The sequence below is a fragment of the Entelurus aequoreus genome, linkage group LG10 (genome assembly GCF_033978785.1).
Source record: "Entelurus aequoreus isolate RoL-2023_Sb linkage group LG10, RoL_Eaeq_v1.1, whole genome shotgun sequence".
NCBI classification, from domain to species: domain Eukaryota; kingdom Metazoa; phylum Chordata; class Actinopteri; order Syngnathiformes; family Syngnathidae; genus Entelurus; species Entelurus aequoreus.
The window spans coordinates 60,147,865-60,159,353 of NC_084740.1; the positions used below are offsets into that span (position 1 = coordinate 60,147,865).

An 11,489-nucleotide genomic window follows, 5' to 3' on the forward strand; every position below is an offset into this window, starting at 1 on the left:
CTCCCCCGTCATCTTTGTTGTAATGGTGTAGCGTGCAAGGACGGGAGTGGAAAAAGTGTCAAAAGATGGCGCTAACTGTTTTAATGACATTCAGACTTTACTTCAATCAATAACGGAGCAGCATCTCCTCATCCGTGGCTCACTAGTGCAACAACAACGCCCGGAATGTGTCCCGACCGGAACTCTCTAATAACTAAAGTTCCTTGGGTGAATAATGTAAACTCACTACACCGGTATGTTTTAGCGCTTTCATGGCGAGTTTACTGACAGATATAAGTAAGAACTTTTCACTACTTTATATTAGAAATGGCAACAGTGGAGGATGAATGTCACATAACAAGAAGATAGAGAAAAAGAAGAAGCTTATCGACAACAAAGGCGTTCTCGCGCACATTTTCAGTACTTATGCAGATCCCAAATACAGATCAGCAGGTACCAGAAGGTAAGAAAAGTTGGTTTTGCCTAATATTGTGCAACAAAACGCCAGATAATATGTCTTACCTTATACACACACCATAATAATACTCCTATGTTGAAGCACAGTACAATCCATCAAGCGGTGTGGCTTGATGGATTTGGCTATGTTGAAGCCAAAGAAAAAGCCAACATTGAGTGTGACGTTTGAGGCATGTTGTATTTAACAACTGTCCAACCGCAGCTTCAGAGGTTCCACTGTATTTAAATGAAATGCATAACGTTTGCTTTAGACCTCCAGCAAAATGTATGAAAGAAAGAAGTAGTTGATACAATGCTGACCAGCAATATGTTGTCGATGGTAAAGAGAGTTATATTCTATTCCAAGTGGTCTGCTGTGCAGCTAAAATAAGAGCAATGTATACTTGCTGCATGCGGAAATATTCATCTCACTTTCTTTTTACTGCCATAACATTTCTTTGATTTAATGAAAACAAATCTATTTTAAACATGTACCGAAAAATATGTGCAACATTTCCATGAGAATGTTCTCGTTTTGCATCCCTGGCATGTTCAGTGTCGCGCAGAAGTATCAACACTGGAGTTTATTTCTTATACCTGGGCGAACATTTCAGAAAAAGAACATTTATCCGCTTGATGCTAGGGTTTTAAATAGGGATGGCCGATAATACCGATATTATCGGCCGATAAATGCATTAAAATGTAATATCGGAAATTATCGGTATCGTTTTTTTTATTATCTGTATCGGGTTTTTTTTGTTTGTTTTGGGGTTTTTTTATTAAATTAACATAAAAAACACGAGATACACTTACAATTAGTGCACCAATCCAAAAAACCTCCTTCCCCCCATTTCTTTCTGTTATCAATATTCTGGTTATATTATATATCAATATATATCAATACAGTCTGCAAGGGATATTATCGGCCGATAAATGCGTTAAAATGTAATATCGGAAATTATCGGTATCGTTTTTTTTATTATCTGTATCGGGGGTTTTTTTTTGTTTTGTTTTTTTATTAAATCAACATAAAAAACACAACATACACTTACAATTAGTGCACCAACCCAAAAAACCTCCCTCCCCCCATTTCTTTCTGTTATCAATATTCTGGTTATATTATATATCAATATATATCAATACAGTCTGCAAGGAATACAGTCCGTAAGCACACATGATTGTGCGTGCTGCTGCTCCACTAATAGTACTAACCTTTAACAGTTAATTTTACTCATTTTCATTAATTACTAGTTTCTATAAAACTGTTTTTATATTGTTTTACTTTCTTTTTTATTCAAGAAAATGTTTTTAATTTAGTTATCTTATTTTATTTTTATTTTTTTTTAAAGTACCTTATCTTCACCATACATGGTTGTCCAAATCAGGCATAATAATGTGTTAATTCCATGACTGCATATATCGGTTGATATCGGTATCGGTTGATATCGGTATCGGTAATTAAAGAGTTGGACAATATCGGGATATCGGCAAAAAGCCATTATCGGACATCCCTAGTTTTAACGTGTAGAACTTAGGGCTGTCCCCATACTAGTTGTTCACTTCCAATACAACTTAATAGCAATATTGGTCCGATACGGCACCAGCACAAATCATACAAAACCCCAAAAGCAGTGAAGTTGTCACGTTGTGTAAATGGTAAATAAAAAGAGAATACAACGATGTTTGGAAAGTATGATAACATACTGTAACATTTGTTGCCATAATGGATACTATTAAAGTTTAAAAGGCATGCAATTTCAAGCAGTACATATATATTTTTTCTGCTAATATGAAAAAAATCCATGACATTTAGTGAGAAAATATGGAGGACTTTATTGACACATATCACTTCCAGGTGTTTGCGGGCCACAATAAATGACGTGGCGGGCCGTGAGTTTGACACCCGTGATGTAGACCTACTGTATCAATACACAAGGAGCTGCTGATGATGATGATGAAGGTCGTACACTGTTACTAGGACTGACTATGCTATATTGAATGGGATGCTTTTTTAAAAAAGGCTTAAAAACCCTTCTTTTTTAAAAAAGCCTTTTCTTTTTTTTTTAGATATATTTATACCAGGGGTCACCAACCTTTTTGAAAGCAAGAGCTACTTCTTGGGTAGTGATTAATGCGAAGGGCTACCAGTTTGATACACACTTAAATAAATTGCCAGAAATAGCCAATTTGCTCAATTTACCTTTAACTCTATGTTATTATTAATAATTAATGATATTTACACTTAATTGAACGGTTTAAAAGAGGAGAAAACACGAAAAAAAATGATAATTAAATTTTGAAACATAGTTTATTTTCAATTTCGACTCTTTAAAATTCAAAATTCAACTGAAAAAAAGAAGGCAAAAACTAGCTAATTCGAATCTTTTTGAAAAAATTTAAAAAAGAATTTATAGAACATCATTAGTAATTTTTCCTGATTAAGATTAATTTTAGAATTTTGATGACATGTTTTAAATAGGTTAAAATCCAATCTGCACTTTGTTAGAATATAGAACAAATTGGACCAAGCTATATTTATAACAAAGACAAATCATTATTTCTTCCAGAACAAAAATTGTTTTAAAAAATTCAAAAGACCTTGAAATAAGATTTAAATTTGATTCTACAGATTTTCTAGATTTGCCAGAATAAATTTTTTGAATTTTAATCATAATCAATCAATCAATCAATGTTTATTTATATAGCCCTAAATCACAAGTGTCTCAAAGGGCTGTACAAGCCACAACGACATCCTCGGCACAGAGCCCACATAATAATAAGTTTGAAGAAATATTTCACAAATATTCTTCGTCAAAAAAACAGAAGCTAAATGAAGAATTAAATTAAAATGTATTTATTAATCTTTACAATAAAAAAAAAATGTACTTGAACATTGATTTAAATTCTCAGGAAAGAAGAGGAAGGAATTTAAAAGGTAAAAAGGTATATGTGTTTAAAAATCCTAAAATCATTTTTAAGGTTGTATTTTTTCTCTAAAATTGTCTTTCTGAAAGTTATAAGAAGCAAAGTAAAAAAATTTATGAATTTAAACAAGTGAAGACCAAGTCTTTAAAATATTTTCTTGGATTTTCTCATTCTATTTGAGTTTTGTCTCTCTTAGAATTAAACATGTCGGGCAAAGCGAGACCAGCTTGCTAGTAAATAAATACAATTTAAAAAATAGAGGCAGCTCACTGGTAAGTGCTGCCTCTATTTGCTGCTATTTTATTTTTATTTATTTTTTATTATCTTTCTATTTTTTTTATTTTCATTTTTTAATACACTGTAGCACTTTGAGGTTGTTTACTCAATGTAAAGTGCTTTTTACAAATAAAATGTATTATTATTATTATTATTATTATTATTATTATATTACACAGTTTCCTTTTTTTATTATTATTATTTATATTATTATTATTATTATCGTTGTTTACCAACAAACTTAAGGAAAACCTGCTTTGGACTCAAAAGTCAAAGTGACAACTTAATTTCAGCGAGTGTACAATTTTCAATAAGATAAAGGGTTTGAAGACAAGAAACGGGATTTAGAAGTTTACCTGACACATGAAACGTGACGAATTGCGGGAGTGCATGATCCACTTTAACCGCCATTCCGACTTTGACCACAGCGTCCGTTGCTACGTACAGTGGCGCTTCCCCTCATTTTCAGCAGACTGCATCGCAAAATGATTAACCTCTCTTCCTCTCATGCGAGATCCACCCAGGAATGGGGCCGTATAAATCCCTTTCCTACCGTAGCTTGTCGCGTCAAATAATATCGAGTTAAGAGTTGCGTTTGCATGCCTTCATGCTTTTTTTCTGTCAAAATGTAGATACATTAATCAATAAAGATGAAATAAAGTTATCTTTCCAGGCAAATCGCACGCCGCAAGGAATAACTGGGCGGGCCAGATGTGGCCCCCCGGGCCCTGAGTTTGACACGTGTGCTTTAGATGCTTAAAAAAAATAATTAAAGGCTATTATTATTGAGGTCAAAGACATTCGTTCACACACTAAAAAGGAAAGCAAGTTGAGTATTGAATTGGGAACGGACGCATTATTAGTGCCTTACTGGAGTGTGCAAGCAGCTGAAGATGAGTCCTGCTTGGAGCTTGAGCCTCTTTTGTGGTTGCCAATCCCCAGCAAGGCCTGAGCGTATGTTGTCAGCAAGAAGAGTCCATTGCTGCTGGCCTACACCTGCCTATATTGCTCATTCATCAAAGGGCATCCTTAGGATTTTAGACTCCTTGATGGAAGACTATTTGCATTCCTTAAGCATGTTTGTGTTTGGAAAAAAGAAAAAAAAAGAGGCTGTTATTCTTCCCCTTTTTCTGTCGTCTAACTTGAAATGTCCGTTTTTACCAAGAAGCAGTACCCGGAGATGCAGCATTGAGCAAAAGTATTTGGTCAACATCGCCCTTTGTTGATTCCGTGACATTTGGTCAGAAGGCAACCTGCTGAATTGTGGTCAACATCTGGATAAAAGATACATATATTTTTTGTTTTGTTTTATTTTTTAATATATTTCTTAACATTTTATTATACAGAATTGTATTTCGATTTATTTTTATTATGATTATTTTTTTATTTTAGTTTTTTAGATTTTTTTTTTTTAGGTTTATAGTTGTTGTCTTTTGCAGGGTTGTACTTAATTGTGTCTTATTTAGAATAAAATAGAATAGAATACAAAATAATTGAATAGTTTGCCTTTTATTGTCACTATACACATGCCTATAGACCAGGGGTCGGCAACCCGCAGCGGCTCTTTAGCGCCGCCCTAGTGGCTCTCTGGAGCTTTTTCATAAATGTATGAAAAATGGAAAAAGAGGAGGGGAAAAAATATATTTTTTGTTTTAATATGGTTTCTGTAGGAGGACAAACATGACACAAACCTCCCTAATTGTTATAAATCACACTGTTTGTATTAAACATGCTTCACTGATTCGAGTATTTGGCAAGCGCCGTTTTGTCCTACTAATTTTGGCGGTCCTTGAACTCACCTTAGTTTGTTTACATGGATAACTTTCTCCGACTTTCTAGGACGTGTTTTATGCCACTTCTTTTTCTGTCTCATTTTGTCCACCAAACTTTAAACGTTGTGCGTGAATGCACAAAGGTGAGTTTTGTTGATGTTATTGACTTGTGTGGAGTGCTAATCAGACATATTTGGTCACTGCATGACTGCAAGCTAATCGATGCTAACATGCTATTTAGGCTAGCTGTATGTACATATTGCATCATCATGCCTCATTTGTAGGTACATTTGAGGTCATTTAGTTTACTTTAAGTCATCTTAATTCAATTTATATCTCATGACACACTATCTGTATGTAATATGGCTTTTAATTTTTTGCGGCTCCAGACAGATTTGTTTTTGTATTTTTGGTCCAATATGGCTCTTTCAACATTTCGGGTTGCCGACCCCTGCTATAGACTATTGACAGCTAGATAAGTATACAAATGGAAAAAGTACAACGGTATAAAATGTATTTTTGAAAACAACAGCTTAAGAAGAATAAGTGTAAATAAAAAAATGTGTGTTCCTAATCTAGGTTTTTTGTTTGTTTTTTATTGTATATATTTATTTTATTTTGTCAGGTTTTGTTTTGCACTTTTAATGTTTTTTTTTTTGCTGTTTTTTTTATTTCTATTATATTTTATTTTATTTAGGTGTGCTTTAAATTTTGTAATTGTATGTGTGTAGTTTAGTAGTGTTTTTTTAATTATTGATTTCTTAATATTCTCAATTTTTTTTTCATAGTTTTATTTTGTAATTGTATTTTTATGTTGTTGTTCTTTTTTTTAGGGTTTTATGTCTTACTTCATTTCACTTTAATTTGCTTTTATTTAATGTTTTCCACTTGGGATTCTTTTTTTAATTAGTATATTATTATTATTAGGGGTTTTTTTTTTGTCCCCTCCAGTTTGAGTCGCTATAACCTCAGCGAAATATATCTATTGTGCCAAAACAGGAAATGCAAAGTTGGCCAAATACTTTTGCACCACGCTGTGTATTGTGTGGCTGGTGTGTGCAAATATTCACGCAAATGAAAAAAAAAGTTAACTAGCTCTGTTATAAATAATTGTTGTGCAAAAAAAAAAAAAAAACGAAACTGTGTTTAGTTTAATGACTTTATGCTCTATGTATGATATTTATCTGGTCACAAAAGTATTTTTTGTATTCATCACAAACGAAATAAAAAGTCTAAAACAAACAAAAAAAAATGTGTATGTCATACTGCATTCTTTCCAGCAGGTGGCAGCAGTGGTGCATGTGGCGCATGTACATGTTTGGAGGGATTGTCGACACATGCCCAAATATGGGCATGTGTCCTCTCCGGTGTTCCCAGCGAAGACATCAGTGTTTAAACCGACATTCTTACAGCCGCGCCATTCAAATACAAGACAATTAATAACAACGAGGCGCTTTAGGTGTCCTCCTTCCTTTATGATGAGGCGTACACGTAACCTTGCACGGAAGGATGTTGCACGTCCTGTTGAGCGCCTTATTTGGTCGTTGCGCTCCTGCAGACAGCGGAGAGGGGAAAGTGACGCCATGTGTTAGCACTCAGCTGGAGGTTCTTTTCTGTGGGAGCCAAAGCGTCGCAAACTGCAGGTCACTGACTGGAATAAGTTCACATTTATGACTTTTTCTGGGAAAATATACACGTCCAAGGTGACGTCACGCGGGACCTGGGTTGAAATAACATCAAAAGATGAACTCAAAGTCAATCATCCATCCATCCATTTTTTTTTTTTGAAATCTTAACATTGCAACACATGCCAATACGGCCGGGTTAACTTATAAAGTGACATTTTAAATTTCCCACCACACTTCCGGTTGAAAACGTCTATGTATGATGACGTATGCGCGTGACGTCACGGATAGAACGGAAGTATTCGGACACCATTGGATCCAATACAAAAAAGCTCTGTTTTCATCGCAAAATTCCACAGTATTCTGGACATCTGTGTTGGTGAATCTTTTGCAATTTGTTTAAAGAACAATGAAGACTGCAAAGAAGAAAGCTGTAGGTGGGATCGGTGTATTAGCAACACAACCAGGAGGACTGAGAGATGGATAGCAGACGCGCTAGCCGCCAACCTCACCTTGACTTCCTCCGTCTCCGGGCCGCCGACCGCATCGGTGATCGGGTGAAGTCCTTCGTCGCTCCGTCGATCGCTGGAACGCAGGTGAGCACGGGTGTTGATGAGCAGATGAGGGCTGGCTGGCGTAGGTGGATAGCTAATGTTTTTAGCATAGTTCTGTGAGGTCCCGTTGCTAAGTTAGCTTCAATGGCGTCGTTAGCAACAGCATTGTTAAGCTTCGCCAGGCTGGAAAGCATTAACCGCGTAGTTACATGTCCATGGTTTAATAGTATTGTTGATTTTCTGTCTATCCTTCCAGTCAGGGGTTTATTTCTTTTGTTTCTATCTGCATTTGAGCTCGATGCTATCACGTTAGCTCCGTAGCTAAAGTGTTTCGCCGATGTATTGTCGTTGGAGATAAAAGTCACTGTGAATGTCCATTTCGCGTTCTCAACTCTCATTTTCAAGAGGATATAGTATCCGAGGTGGTTTAAAATACAAATCCGCTGATTTAGAGTGATGTGATAACCAAACACTCTAGAAGTCTAGAGCATATAAGAGAATTGACAGAGTGTGTGTACCTTCAGTGCGCAGTGCCTCGTTAAAATCCAGCCGCTGCTGGAGATGGAGGTGAAGTGTGTCTCTCTTTACTAGCTTCGTCGAAGCATGTTGCTTTTGTAGCTGTTTCAGCAGATTTGAATTGCTGTTTTGGGCAGTAGACGGGATCTTTGATCCAAGACACAACTTACATTTAACTGAAATGTTCTTTTCTTTGAAAAGTAGTGAGAATATCTCCATGTTAAGAAACTCCACTCCTCCCCTCCCTTCCTCCCTACACCCAGACACACACACGCAGCGCAAGAAGATTCAGAAGGACGACACCGCAGCGCTCCAATAAAACACACTCAGATCTTCTGTTTCTAGCCGATACTACATAAAAAAATAACGTAAAATAACGCAGTAACGCATCATGTAGTAACGGTAACTGAGTTACTGAATATAAAAAATAACGCGTTAGATTACTAGTTACCGCCGAAACAACGCCTTACTGTAACGCCGTTAGTCCCAACACTGGTGGCGAATAATGTTTGAATGAATAAACGATAAATGGATTATACTTGTATCTAAAGACTAAAGTTCCTCGGGTGAAATAATAATTTAATTTAGTGTTAAGAGTGGAAGAATAACAACAATATTCAAGGACCGTTGCGTGAATACTTTGTGAAGTAAATTGAGTGTCTTTTTTTTTTTTAATATCTTACTATTTACACTGATTAACTTATTTTTACGCTTGTGAGACAGTTAGTATGTAACAGCATTGTCAGTACAGTCGGTGAAGGTTTTATTTAAGGCTCCCCAAGGATGGACACTCGCCTTGAAAACTCCTCAAAAGTCGCGCAATTCAGAATTCAACCTGAATTTCTAAGAAAAAGATGTCTGAAAAGTTAAACACAAACTGTCGTCGTAGGATAGTTCAGTCATTTTCATGCAAGCGTCATTAAACATGTTTATTTACTTTGTCTATTCACGCCAGAAGGGGACAGTGATGGCAAAGATAAAACGGTGATGCCAACCATAGAACCAGGAAGGAAAGTCTGCAACATCTAGCAAAGACTGTGGCTGCTCAATATATGCAAAACAATTAAGTAAATATTAAATATACATTGAATATGCGCAATACATGTTTAACACTACCTAGGAAACACCACTAGGTGGCGGTATCGTTCTGTTCTGGCTCCGTTATGTGTCTCTCAAAGGGTGTGAAGAAGTTGTTTTACTTTATTCTACTCGTATTAAACATTTGTTAACTTGTTTTTATACGTGTATTACAGTAAATAGTGCAGGGCGATACTGCAAATCTTGGTATCAACCTAATACCAGCCGGCGTATGCCGATTTACTTAATTCGAGGTCATTAAAAGATTTTGTGATTTTGCCTTTAGTTTAGTTTGTCATTGTAATTATTATAACTACACAATAGACATGATTTACGACATGTAAAATATATATATTTATATGGACACACTTATTTGTCAACATACTAACCAAACAGTATAACAGTTTAATACAAGGCAGGTTTATTTACGCAGCGCGATTTGTACACGAGGCCACATTTAAAGGTTTGATGTCGTTCACTGCCATCATATTGCAGTCTACACGTATCTCTTATGTGTGACTGCCATCATATTGCAGTCTACACATATCTCTTATGTGTGACTGCCATCATATTGCAGTTTACACAAATCTCTTGTGTGTGACTGCCATCATATTGCAGTCTACACCTATCTCTTATGTGTGACTGCCATCATATTGCAGTCTACACGTATCTCTTATGTGTGACTGCCATCATATTGCAGTCTACATGTATCTCTTATGTGTGACTGCCATCATATTGCAGTCTACACTTATCTCTTATGTGTGACTGCCATCATATTGCAGTCTACACGTATCTCTTATGTGTGACTGCCATCATATTGCAGTCTACACGTATCTCTTATGTGTGACTGCCATCATATTGCAGTCTACACGTACCTCTTATGTGTGACTGCCATCATATTGCAGTCTATACGTATCTCTTATGTGTGACTGCCATCATATTGCAGTCTACACGTACCTCTTATGTGTGACTGCCATCATATTGCAGTCTACACGTATCTCTTATGTGTGACTGCCATCATATTGCAGTCTACACGTATCTCTTATGTGTGACTGCCATCATATTGCAGTCTACACGTATCTCTTATGTGTGACTGCCATCAAATTGCAGTCTACACGTATCTCTTATGTGTGACTGCCATCATATTGCGGTCTACACCTATCTCTTATGTGTGACTGCCATCATATTGCAGTCTACACCTATCTCTTATATGTGACTGCCATCATATTGCAGTCTACACGTATATTTTATGTGTGACTGCCATCATATTGCAGTCTACACGTATCTCTTATGTGTGACTGCCATCAAATTGCAGTCTACACGTATCTCTTATGTGTGACTGCCATCATAGTGCAGTCTACACGTATCTCGTGTGTGACTGCCATCATATTGCAGTCTACACGTATCTCTTATGTGTGACTGCCATCAAATTGCAGTCTACACCTATCTCTTATGTGTGACTGCCATCATATTGCAGTCTACACGTATCTCTTATGTGTGACTGCCATCATATTGCAGTCTACACGTATCTCTTATGTGTGACTGCCATCATATTGCAGTCTACACGTATCTCTTATGTGTGACTGCCATCATATTGCAGTCTACACTTATCTCTTATGTGTGACTGCCATCTACTGGTCACACTTATCATTACACCATGTACCAAATAAAATTGCTAAGTCAAAGTACCAATGATTGTCACACAGACACTAGGTGTGGTGAAATTTGTCCTCTGCATCCCCTTGATCACCCCCCGGGAGGTGAGGGGAGCAGTGAGCAGCAGCGGTGGCCACGCCCAGGAATCATTTTTTGGTGATTTAACCCCCAATTCCAAGCCTTGATGCTGAGTGCCAAGCAGTGTGGTAATGGCTCCCATTTTTATAGTCTTTGGTATGACTCGTCCGGGGTTTGAACTCACAACCTACCCATCTCAGGGCGGACTGTTTATTGCCAGCTCTTGTCTGTTGAACACTCAGAAATATAAGCATAACATCCATCATGTACGAGCTTCTTCTTCCTGGAGGTCGTGACTATTTTGGGGCATGCTCCTCAGTGGTAGGATGACTTAGAAGGTTGCACCAAAATATCACCAGGCGTCAAATAACAGGAAGTGTTTTATTATGAAATGGCAAGCTTCCTGCGAAGTTGGCCCGTGAGGTGGTGAGAAGGCGGGGCTTCTTCAGCCAGCATGTAAGTGACAGTTTGACTGGGGGGGTGGGGGGGTCAGGACTATATTGGGACCCGGCTGGGACTGAAACCTGGCCAGCTAAATTTGTACGGCGGTGACCATTAAAGGAGGTCATGTGACA

General features: G+C 37.0%; 1 protein-coding gene across 3 annotated transcripts in view; it reads left to right on the forward strand.

Moving 5' to 3' along the window:
* tln2b (talin 2b) overlaps positions 1 to 1,406 on the forward strand; it is a 410,959-nt gene extending 409,553 nt beyond the window's left edge. For all 3 annotated transcript variants that reach the window (XM_062061302.1, XM_062061303.1, XM_062061304.1), the window contains exon 57: positions 1 to 1,406. This exon is cut by the window's left edge and continues 2,240 nt beyond it. The gene's annotated coding sequence lies outside the window, so the exon portion shown is untranslated.
* Positions 1,407 to 11,489: the final 10,083 nt, after the last annotated feature.